Below are 12,937 nucleotides of genomic sequence, written 5' to 3' on the forward strand. Positions count from 1 at the left end.
AGTCCTGAATGTGAGGGATGGGGTAACGGTCAGGTATTGTCATGTCATTAAGCCATCGATAATCTCTGCAGAGATGCCAGCCACAGGAGGCTTTCGTGACCAGGTGGAGCAGTGAAGCCCAAGGACTGTCGGAGCGTCGAATGATCCCCAGTTCCTGCAGATGCGAGAACTACTCTTTTGCTATCTGGAACTTATCCAGCGGGTTTAACAGTAATGTTCAATAAACTGTATCAGATTCTGTTACACCAGGTTCACAATGGGGAGAATATTTAACGGTGATATACCGTAGACTTTGGTAGATAGTGTGACACCGTGTTTACAGTACTGAGAAGGTTTAACAGAGATGTACAGTAGAATAAGGTGACTCTGGGTTTACAGTAGTGAGAAGGTTTAAAAATGATCTACAATAAACTGTGGCAGATACTGTGAAACCTGGTTGACAATGGGGAAGAGGTTAATGGTGATGTAAGGGAGACTACGTAGATACGTTGATACTGGGCTCAGACTGGGAAGAAGGTTTATTGGTGATGTATGGGTAACTGAGGCAGTTACTGTGACACCGGGTTAATAGTGGGGAATATGTTTAACAGAGCTGTACGATAACCTTTGGCGAATATAGTGACACCAGGTTCACAAAAGGGAGAATGTTTAACGGTGATTTACAAGAAATTGTGGTAGATACAGTAACACCAAGCTCACATTGGGGAGAAGGTTTACTGGTGATGTACGGTAGACTTTGGCAGACACTGTAACACCGATTTCACAGTAATGAGAAGGTATAATAGTGATGTACGATAAACTGTGGCAGATACAGTAAAACTGGTCTCACAATGGGGAGAAGATTTACTGGTAATCTATGGGAAACTGAGGCAGATACTGTAACACCAGCTTCACAGGGGGAGAAGGTTTAAAGTAGATGTACATTAAACTGAGGTAGAAACTGTGAGAAAGTTTTCACAGTGGTGAGAAGGTTTAACAGTGATGTCAGATACTGTGACACCAGGTTTACAGTGGGTAGAAGGTTTAATGGTGATGTGTGGTAAACTTAAAAAAGTAACTTTCACACCAAGTTAACAGGGGGAGAAGGTTTAATGTTGATGAACGGTAGACTGAGGCAGAAACTGTGAGACAGCATTCAGAGTAATGTGAAGCTTTAACAGTGATTTACTCCAAACTGTGTCAGCTACTGTGACAAAAAGCCACCTTCCCCAGTTAGACTATAAAATGGTCAATTTTTAAAGTTGTAAAAGTGATTAAAATACTGTTCATAGACGTTGGAATAGTGAACTATCAAAACGGCTGCAAATGTGAAAAAAATCGAAAACTCAGTTACAGAAGAAATTACCTTACAAAAGTGTTAAAGAATTGAGGCCTACCTATCAAGTTGAAGCAACAGAATTGTCGACTGGAGTCTCCAAGCCTCAGAGAACTCCTGCCCAGCTAAGTATTACGCCAGTTTAGCATTGAGTTTGCCCAATTTCGAATCGTGTATTCGTGAACCCGGGCGCATGACAGGCCCGCGAGCCCACAGCATTGCCTGGTGGTCCGGGGATGACGCACCTGCGTATGGGTAGACCTACCGGGCAAGCGCAATGCGTCAAGGGTCCACGGACCTTTGGAGAAGGTGTGGGCTGTGGGGGAGCCCAAGCGACGGTGAGCTGATGCGGTTGGCACACTGTCGTTGGGTGTCCAGACCTGCAGCCGCACTGGAAGAGGACCTACTGCTTTGGAGGAAGAAGAAAGCGCAACTTCATTAGAGTTTGAAGAACTCAGGACTGAGGGAAAAGAAGGTCGGCCTCAAGGGAGGTGATCGATCCTGGACTGGATTCTGTGTTTCCAATTCTGGAAGGGATTGCTCAGCTCATGGACGATATGTCAAATATGTCAATGCAGATGTCTCATCAGATGACTCAAGGATTTTCGGAAATGAAAACTAAAATGAACTCTGTTTGTGAAGAAGTAACTCTTCTGGAAGATATTAATGCAGTTAAGTGTGATGTTACGAGATGGACACGATCAGTGGATACTGTGCAAGATCATTTTAAAAAGATTGAGGAGGGTTTCTTGAATGCAAGAGTCAAGTGGAGCGTCATAGATAAAAAATGGAAAAAGTGGAAGATCCTTTTGTAGATTGGGGGATTCAGAAGAAGGAATTATTGAAGAAATTTGACTCATTGGAAAACCAAAGTCGAATAAATAATGTTAAGATAGTTGGTCTTCTGGAAGATATGGAAGGTTCGGATCCGGTGAAGTTTTTTAAGAAATGGATCCTGGAAGTGTTGGGCTGGGAATTCTTTCCGGATGGACTGGAATTAGATCGAGCAAATAGAGTGTTAAGGAAGAAACCATTTCCAGGCCAATTACCACCAGCAGTTTTTATTTGCTGTTTTAAATATCAAGACAGGAAGATGATATTCCAATTGGCGGTGCAGAAAGCACGGCAAAATCAGGCTCCAACGATGGTTCAAAATAATAGGGTTTTTTTTTAATGCAGATCTGAGTCAAGAAATTATCAGAAGATGCTGAGAATTTAATTCGGCTTAAAAAGTATTGTGGAGAAAGGGATATAAATTTGCTTTTCACTACTCGGCAGTATTGAAAGCTTTTTATGGGAATTTTCAATCTCAGTTTTTTGAAAATGACCATGATGCATGCAAGGAAATGGGCGATCGTCACCAATGTCACCGAAGAGAAGGGTCAATGGTAATGGAAATGGGAAGATTGGAAAATATGGAAAGAATATGAAAAAGTTGAATTGACGCAAAGTCTTCTCGATATTGAAGATCCGGAACAATCATTGGGACTGGAATCACTGGGTTGAATGTTTTTGTTTCAATACTTTGTGAAAGTCTGACTGGGGGAGTGGGTGACACTGAGTCCTTTAGTCACCTGCCACTTGTGGACTTTACCACACCCAGATTTTTAGGTAGCTACTACTTTTGAGTAGCTCGTTTGGGGATTGATTTTTCTCTTTTTTTTGGAATATTTTAAATAGGTGGGGATTAGAATACTGCGAGATTTAGAAGGGGAGCATTATTTTATAATAGGATTTACATTCGTGGGAAGGTTTAACAGTCATATACTATGAAATGTGTCAGATACTGTAACACCAGGTTCACATGGGAATAAGGTTTAACGGTGATGTATGGTATGTTGAGGTAGATAATGTGACACCAGGAGTACAGTGGGGAGAAGGTTTAACGGTGATGTATGGTATGTTGAGGTAGATAATGTGACACCAGGTGTACAGAAGATAGAAGGTTTAACAGTGACGTATGGTAGGACTGAGGCAGATACAGTGACACCAGGTTCACAGTTGGGAGAAAATTTAATGGTCATGTACGGAAGACTGAGGCAGATACAGTGACACCATGTTCACAGTTGGAGAAGGTTCATCGATGATGTACGGGAGACTGAGACAGTTATTGTGACACTGGGTTCACAGCAGTGAGAACGTTGAACAGTAATGTCCGATAAACTGTGTCAGATACTGTGACACCAGGTTTACAGTGGGGAGAAAATTTAACGTTCATGTACAGTAGACTTTGGCAGATACAGTGACACCGAGTTTACAGTAGTGAGAAGGTTTAACAGTGATATACTATAAACTGTGTCAGATACTGTGACACCAGGTGCACAGTGGGTATAAGGTTTAACGTTGATGTACGGTAGACTGAGTCAGATACTGTTACTCCGCATTTTCAGTAATGAGATGGTTTAAAAATGATATACAATAAACTGCGGCAGACACTGTGAAACTAGGTTTACTGTGGGAATATGGTTTAATGGTGATTAAAAAAATAAACTGTGGCAGATAAAGTGACACCAGATTCACAGTGGGTAGAGGTTTAATGCTGATGTATTGATGACTGAGGAAGATATTGTGACACTGGGTTCACAGTAAGAAGGAGGTTTAATGGTGATGTAAAATAAACTGTGGCAGATAAAGTGACACCAGGTTCACATTGGGGAGAGGTTTAATGGTGATGTACGGAGGACTGAGGCAGATACTGTGACACCGGATTCACAATGCGGAGAAGGTTTAACAGTGTGGTATGATAAATTCTGGTATATACTTTGACATCGGTTCATATTGGGGAGAAATTTTAACGGTAATGTATGGTAGAGTGAGGAAGATACTGTGACACCATGCTCATTGTATTGTTCATTTATCTTAATTACAATATCTAATTTATATGCTCATTTCTTTTTGTGGCAACTTCTGAACATTCCATAAACTTCAATTCTAATAAGATTTTGTTCATTTAAATAGGTCACCACTAAAAGCCGAAATTGTTTGGTCTCTAAAGTACGCTGCACAAAATTAAATTCTTTACTTGGGTTTGGTTGCAACAGCTCTTCAGTCTGCTTCATTATTTTTTCAGTCCCTTGTTTTGTACTTTCTGTTTTGCCCTGCAGATTCGCCAAATCATCCAACACTGTCTTCTCAGCTTGACCCAACATCCCCTCTGTAAACTTAAGCAAACCAAGGAGACCAAAGTTAAAATTTTCATATTTGCATTTTCAAAAACAAAAATGGCGCTGTGACTTGCAGTTTTACATCATAATCCCACTTGCTAAACTTGCAAGGAACTGCACCTCATCCTACAGCTGGAAAATTGCATAGAACTGCTTGGTTAAAGCAAAGATTCCACCCAGTCACCCCATTAAAGGCCTCCAAGTTAACAACAGATAGCAACCTGAAAGTTAAACACAAAGATCTGTATCAGGAAAATTAACGGGCTTTTAAAAAAAAATCATTTCCACTATTGAAAGAAAACTCATCAGAGAACACCAGGTTCTTGTTGAACCATTCCTGTTGTATTCCTCAAAATGGTTTGAATCTTGATTTCAAGCAGAGTCATTTGGTGAGATTGTTGGTCCAGAACAAACCCTGCCTACACACTCCCTTAAATACCTGAAAAGTCCCGGCTCAGCTCTGCTCCATTCTTAAGCTATCAGAGCTTTTCTGAAGAGATAACGGACTTCAGATGCTGGTACGTTGTCAAAAAAAACACTAATGCTTCCCTGAACAACTCTCTCTGAAAACCAACAAGAACCTTCCGAGTGGTAATCATTCACCTTTAGAGCACCAAAGCCTGGTGAACTTTATATATGTTAAATTCTATACACAGTATAAGAATGGCCTGCAACCAGTGAACTTGGAGGAATGAGAAGTGAGATTGAACTGTGAACCTAATAACTTTTCTGAACTTACAGACATATTACACACACGTGCACTTAGAATTAGAAGGGGGCTAAGTTAGATAAAGTAAATTCAAGTAGTAAAATAGTGATCAGTTAAAGTGTAATTCTGTTTTCATGTTTAAAGATAATTAAAATCAACTCTTGTTTATGTAACCATTTGTCTTGGTGAATATCTATTGCTGCTGGGTTTGGGGATCCTCTGTTCTCGTAACACAGCACCAAGCTTCAGGTTATGATAATTGTCCATAAATGGGCTCCGGCATCTTTTGAAAGTTATTATTTGACTCTTTAATAATTTTTTGTAAATTTCAACAGACATAATATCATTTAATTGTTGTTTATGTGTCGTTGGAGAATTACCTTTCCATTCAATCAGATTTAGAGTTTTGGGTGCCGTATTTGAGAAAAGATGTGCTGGTGTTGGGGAAGGTTCAGAGATGATTTACTGGAATGATATCAGGAATGAAAGGGTTAGTGTATGAGGAACATTTGTTGACACTTTGACTGTACTAGTTGGAGTACAGAAGGATAAGGGGGACCTCAGAGGCATTTCAAATGCTGGATGGCCTGAGCAGAGTACATATGGCAAAGATGTTTCCCATGGTAGGGAATTCTAGAACAAGAGAGCATAATTTCAGGATAAAAGGGTGTCGATTTAAAACAAATTTTGTCAGTGGGTCGTGAATCTGTGGAACTGAGGTCATTGGGTTTATTTAAGGAAGAAATTGACAGGTATTTGATTAGTCAAGTAATTATGGGTTAAGGGGAGAAAGTTGGGCAGTGGGGCTGAGTGGAAGAATGGTGGAATAGACTCGATGGACCTACTTCTGCTCCTATATCTTGTGATTTATATCATGCGGAAGACCAAGACAACCTCTTCTGCATCATGGTTTTATGTTATGTGAACCCATTTCCGAGTGAATCCCATGTTACGTGGCCCACACTCCTCCGGAATATTTGCTCTCATGTTATGCCATTTTAACCAATTCAATAAGATCGCTAAAGACCGCTGCGTTTCTCTCAATGCAAATTCTACATTGACAGAATTACAGCTTCCTCATTTAAAAAATTAGTATCGAGCAGCTCAAATGAGATTTCTTGGTTCTTTTTTGAAAGGGTTAAAATAGAATCAAATAAAATAGGAGAGTGAAAAGCAGAAGAATTTATATAAAAGTGGGAATTGAAATTAATGGTTGGTGATAAAGATACACCATTGTTGAAACATTTGATTAATATATGGAATAAAATAAATGATGAAATTGGTGTAAGTGGATGTACATCACCCAGAATAGCTTTGATTCAAAATCCGCATTTCTTTTTCAAAGGATCATCAATTTCTGGATAGTTGGTTTCGTAAGGAGATTATAAACGTGGAGGATTGTTATGAAAGGGGTCAATTAATGTCCTTTGAGCAATTGAGAAATAAATATCGTATAACTCATAGCAATCTTTTTTTCTATTTCCAATGAAGAGCATATTTGAAGGATAAGTTTGGACCAACTATGTTGTACTGAAATAGAAATTCCTTATAAAGACGAATTGTTAAAAAATTTACTTCTCTGATGTCCTGTTTATTATAAGTAGGAACTTTTAAATGAGGAGTTCATGAGTCAAGATAAAGGTGGGTAATGGATCTGAATATTGTATATGATTGGCTAATATGGGCAGATCCATATAAGGATCTCAATGTAAGAAATAAATTGGTTCAGTATAATTCTTTATACATCAATCATTTATCAGATGTCAGCAAGGATTTTATCTGAAAGCAGCACCTGGAGTCAGGTGACTCAGGCAGTTGGATTTGAAAAGATCTACAGGAAGCTGATTTGGCAATAGAGATCACGTGATCCAGGGGAGTTTATTCATTCACTTCAACTCAACAGTCTGGAACGATTGACCAGCGTTCCACATTGCAGCAGTGAAGAAGGAATTCACAACTAGTTTTTCTTCTACAGTTTCTGTGGAACTCACTACATAGCAAGTTTATACTGTGGAACTCACTCACATAACAAGTTTACACTGTGGGAATCTTGCACATAACAAGGTCATACTGTCGAACTCACTCACATACCAATGTTACACTCTGAGACTCATTAACTAAACAAGGACGACACTGAGGAATTCACTTCCATAACAATGTAACACTTTAAACTGATTCACAGAGCAAGGTTAGTGTAATAACCAGGTTACACTCTGGAACTCACTAACATTACATTTTCAATATCGAACTCACTGACACAACAATGTCAAACTGTGGGACACAGTCACATCACCAGGTCACACTGCGAAAATAACTCACATAACAAGTTTACACTGTGGGACTCACTAACATAACGTTAACAATGTGGGATTCACTAAGAAAACAAGATTATACTGTGGAACTCACTCTCATAACATTTTCAGTGTCGATCTCACTGATATAACAAGTTCAGAATGTGGGACTCACTCACATAACAAGGTTAGAGAGTGGTTATAAATCACATCACAAATTCATTCTATGGAATTGTAATGGAGGATTTCGACCAGCTTATGCAAGAATGTATACATGTGAATCAGAAGACATGATCTAAATTCCACCATGAGGCCCAGAGATGCAGTTGTCTTTTGTTGGTCACAGACTGTCAGGAGACCTTGAAGATAATTAAATCAGTTATTCAAAGAGATAAGCTATAAGTAAACAAACTTTTGGGTAATATAAGCCATGGTCCCACTGCTGAGATTTGAGACTCTCTGAGGGGTGGAAATATCTCTCAGCAAGAAGAAGAACTTCTAGACTCCAACCAATGTCTCAGTCGGGGGAGGTGGAGAACCTGCTACCGGCGCCGCGACAACCTATTACAAGTGTGCAGTCGTTGCCTCGCTTCGGATGTTGGGACCAGTCCAGGTGTTGAGGGGTTGGGGAGGGGAACGGGCAGGGGAATGAGGAGGGCTACGGAGTAGAGGAAATGGGAGGTGAATGGAGGAAGGCATCCCTATCCCCTCCCTCACCACCTGTTCCCCTGCATTTCCCCTGCCTCTCCTCTCCTCCTTGCAGAAGAAGCAAGGCCTCATTGCAGCCAGAACCTCCCTGTGGTTCCAGAGCCTCCATTTCAGGAAGTGCCTTCGATGCTCGCTGCTGGACAGACGTCTTGTCTCTTGATTCATTCTGTACCATTGTTATTAAATTTAAAAATGGGTTGGCTTTTTAAAGCTTGAACACAAAAGGCTGGTCCAGATAGACAACACACAAACAGGCCCTTCGGCCCCTCTCTCCTGCTGGCTAGGCTGTTGTAATCAGTCCATATTCCTCTCCCCTTTTTCATTCTTTGCTCCCATCCAGCTCATGTTGCCTTGTCAATCTCACGGCCTGTGAGAAGAAGCTATTTCCCTGCCTGGCTGCTCTGCTTTTATACCTCCACATCTCCTTCCTGATGGCAGGGTGACAAAGATGCTCTGTGCTGGATATCTATGAGTCTTTTCACAAATCCCATTCCTGCAAACAATCAGGGGACCCTTGTCTTGAGGTTCCACCCATGTTGCCTCTCCCTTAGCACCCTCTCGTCGGAATACAACTGCACCCTCCTTCCCCTCCTCCACCAGGTCTCAGTACCCCGCTGACAATTCCAGTCAGCTGCCATGTCTATACCCTTCCCCCCCTAAACCGATGGATCAACCAGCGCCTTCCCTCCTCAAGAGTCCGAGGAATCCACTCTCTCGCAATGTCCTGCTATCGAATGACCTGCATCCTCCTTCCCCCTTGGTTTCCTCCCGTTACCAGGCACCTGGATTGACCCCAACTTGTTGAAACTACCCGTGTTCGCTCTGATCTCTCTGTGCCTCTGCCCTCCATCCAGGGGTCTTGGTTGTCATGTGGGGCTGGTGGAGAAAAATACACCAACTCAAGGAGATGGTGAGCACTTTGGAGACCCCCAGCTCCAGGAGACCAGGAGCAGTACAGACACCCCCATATCCAGGAGACAGCGAGAACCACAGAGATGCCCAACTCTATCAATCGGCGAAAATCTGATAACCAGGTGCCAGGTGCAAGGTGCAAGGTGCAAGGAACTCTCGGTACTGCTGCACGTGGGGCAGGTGTGGCCCATCCCCACACCTTCACCCTGGCAATTCCCAAAACAGTCTTCCTCTTCATGTGGGGGTCCAAAATGGGTAGAGTCTGGAGAAGGACCATGTTCGTCATCAATCAATGGGGGCAAGAGTGTAACCGGCATGGCCATGATTGTGTGTGGCTGTGCGTGGAACCAAAGAGCAAGGGCACCAAAAGCTGCTATGTGCTGAGGTTCTACCTGGTTCAGGTGTTGCGAAAGATTTGTCTGGCCCTGGTACCACACAATGTCCCAGTCAGCAGGACTTTGCCACATCACCTTCCTGGGAATGGTTTCATTGACAAACAATTTTGACCAAAAGGGCATCAGGCAATGGTCAGCAGAGAATTGCTGACATAGAGAGTCTAGGATTCGATGGGATACATAGGGGTGGTTCCCTGAGCAGAGCATCCAGAGCTGCTGGAAGACCAGAAACTCGGTGAAAGATGCCCTTTGGTCTGCCTGAAATCCAGATGGGGGTAGCAAACATGATGAAATTTGCCCAAAGCAAAGGGAGGAAGGTTTAGGGTAGATATCAGGGGTATCTACCCAGAGTTGTGGGAGCCAGGAATGCCTTGCCAGGAGTGGTGATGAAGGCCAAACATTAGGTGCTTTTCAGGGGTTCTTAGTCACATTGAGGGACTGAGACCAAGGAGGATATTCTCCAACAGCAGAGGGTGGCAGTAACCACAAGGTGTCAAAGTGGTGGCAATGAAGCTAAACAGAGACCATCTAAGGTGACTGTGCGCCCGTCTGCAGGAATTTGGACTAACTATAAATCTTGCTTAGTGCCAGTTCAGGCTGGAAACTTTCAACTTCTTGGGGCGTCAAATCAATAGGCACATAACTAAACCCCTGCTTAAAAAGGTAGAGGCTGTTCTGTACTTCCACAAACCTCCCCCCACAGTGAAGGGGTTGCAGGAATTCACCGGTACGATTAATTTTTATCAACGATTCATATCGTTAGTGGCCCGCATCTTGTGGAGAAAGGTAAAGACATTACCTGGGACAATGAGGATTTGGAGGGGTTCCTGAAGGCCAAGGACGCACTGGCCAACACCACCCTTCTGGTACACACCAGGCTAGAAACACCCAAATTCTCACAGTAGATGCTTCCAGCACACCAGTACGAGGCACACTGGAGCAATTCATCGAAGGGCAATGGCAGCCCCTGGCCTTCTTTAGCAGACACCTCTGGCCACCTGAACTCAACTACAGCACCTTTGGTTGAGAGCAATTGGTGCTGTACCTGGCTGTCAGGCACTCAGGTATTTTTTGGACGGTAGACAATTCAGAGTCTTCATGGACCAGAAGCCGTTAACTTTTGCCTTCAATAAAGTGTTGGACCCGTGGTCGGCCAGGCAGCAGCGACTCCTCTCATATGAGTCTGAGTTCACGACAGACATTCAACACATCGTGGGTGACGCACTACCTCACCTCGCAATCAAGTCTGTCCAGGCCCTGTCCCAGGGAATAGACTATTTCGCCCTCGGCAGGTGATGGCAGGAAGACCCTGAGATCCTTGCATGCAGCACAGCAGTTTCAAGGCTCAGGCTGGAGGATGTTGCCATCGACCCTGATAAGTAGACATTCCTCTGCGACATTTCAATGGCAAACCCTGCCTCATCATGCCGGCAGCATGGAGATGACAGTTTTTGATGAGATGCACAACCTAACGCACCCAGCCATCAGTCCTGTCAAAATGGTGGTCAGTAGGTTTGTCTTGCAGAGACTCCGGAAACAGATTGTCACTGGGCCAAGACCTGCACACTCTGCCAGATGACCAAAATGCAGACATACGTGAAGGCATCACCCCCAGACATTCAAGTCAGCACCACATAGTTTCAGCCACGTCTACATTGACATTGTAGGGTCACTACCGGCCTCCCACGGGGCCTTCTCACCATGATTGCTTGCTCCATGAGGTTCCCCGAGGCGGTCCAGCTGGCTGACACAACACTTATGTCCTCTATTAAATTGGAAGCAGTAATAAAGATGAAGGAGTGATTGATAATAAATAGTCTCCCTTGTAGTTGGGGTACAATGTATTTCTTGAGATCAGAGGAATCCAGGAGCCAGCACAAAGTGATCCTGTGTTTCCCAATGATTTGATAGTTGGGGTAGTAGTAAGTGGAAGGGCCGAAGGGTCTCCTGCTCCTTCGACTGCCTCTCTTTTCTGTCTTGCGATGCTGATTGGGTGTGGCTGTGTTGTATCGCTCGCTGATTGGTTGCTTCAGTTGCACAAGCCAATGGGCTGATTCGGTGAGGCCGCTATTGAATTGGAAGCTGAAGTAGGGTTAGATTGATGGGCGTGTTCGCGTGCTGATTGGCTCTTGCTGTGAGGAGGCGGGAAGTTGGCGGTGGCGTCTTCTGCTCGGGGTCCGTCGCGTCACAGCGGGTCTAACGGGAAGAAGTTAGCGGCGGCGCCAGGACCTTCCTCAGCCGCGCGGTCCAGGGAAAGCGGGCGACCCACAGCCCGATGGGACCCACCCGTGAGAGGCTGGTACCGACAGGGTGTTTGGGTGGAGCTGAGGCGTCGGTGCGAGGCCGGAGGCCGCGGGGTAACTGGCAGCGGGAGGGGGCGGGAGAGGGGTAAGAAGGAGATTGGAACGTCTTTGGTTGGCGCATGCGCGATGGGTTCGCCACTTGGCGTTCGGTTTGCGCATGTGCGGCTGATACACATGTGCCAAATGACGGCCACAAAGCGAAAGCTTAGCGCAAGCGCGAACTGATGACTCGCGCATGCGCACAGAAATTAAGATGGCTGCCCCCAGCCGATGGACCCCGAGACACTGAGTTACAAACTCAATCCGCACATGTCTCTGTTCTCATTTGGAAAATCATTTGATGTTAAAAATAGGCTCTTAGACTTCAGGGCTCCTCACACGGGGGAAATCTCCGACTTGCGACCGTTTTGGAATCTGACTGATCATTCGGGCTCCATGACGGTCGCAAGTCGGGTCGCTTCGGAAGGGATGGAAAACCAATCCATTTTTCTTTGCTTCCCAATGCTCATAGAATGTGTCTGATTCCATCCGTTTTTCCTGATGTAGGATCACATTCTTCATCAAGATAGATGATATTTTTTAAAGTTGTGTCACTTGAACAATAATGTTCCTCCCCTTCTGATCCTGACTTACCGTGTGGGAAGCAGAAGTATCTTCACAGAATTTGCTCGAGACAAAATTGAGAACAAAGATCTTTATTATACTATTACAACAATGCAAAGTTGGGTGCTTCCCCTTACCCTGGGAATACACACAGATACTGAGGCAGACCCAACTTTTATACATTTCATTTCAGTACAGAGATACCTTCCCCCTAACATTCTTCTGCCTCCTGCATTGGTTTAGCATTAGGTAGTTCCACCCACGTGGATTCTAACTTCTTATCAGTTTATGTGCCTATCTGCAAACTTGTTAGCCAGGAAATATCATGAATTTGTTCTTTACTCATTAACCAATCCCCAAGACTTGCTAAAGCTATTTACTTGCTATCCTGTTTTGAAGATACTTATTTTATTATACTTTTATAACCCTTCCTAACCCTTCCTCCCATTCCAGCATCCCTTCACCCTGATTTAACCCATAAAACTTCATTTCTAATGAGCACTTGCTTGATTCCTCACATTCCAGTATCCCTTATCC

The 12,937-nt window shown here is 43.7% G+C and overlaps 1 long non-coding RNA gene across 1 annotated transcript; it reads right to left on the reverse strand.

Annotated features, from left to right (window-relative positions):
- Window positions 1-4,153: 4,153 nt before the first annotated feature.
- Window positions 4,154-11,921, reverse strand: LOC138750995 (uncharacterized). Its single transcript, XR_011349660.1, has 2 exons — window positions 10,294-11,921; window positions 4,154-4,476 (listed from the first exon to the last, which is right to left on the reverse strand). It is a non-coding gene; the product is annotated as an uncharacterized lncRNA (long non-coding RNA).
- Window positions 11,922-12,937: the final 1,016 nt, after the last annotated feature.

The sequence above is a fragment of the Narcine bancroftii genome, unplaced genomic scaffold (assembly GCF_036971445.1).
Source record: "Narcine bancroftii isolate sNarBan1 unplaced genomic scaffold, sNarBan1.hap1 Scaffold_56, whole genome shotgun sequence".
Lineage (NCBI taxonomy): Eukaryota > Metazoa > Chordata > Chondrichthyes > Torpediniformes > Narcinidae > Narcine > Narcine bancroftii.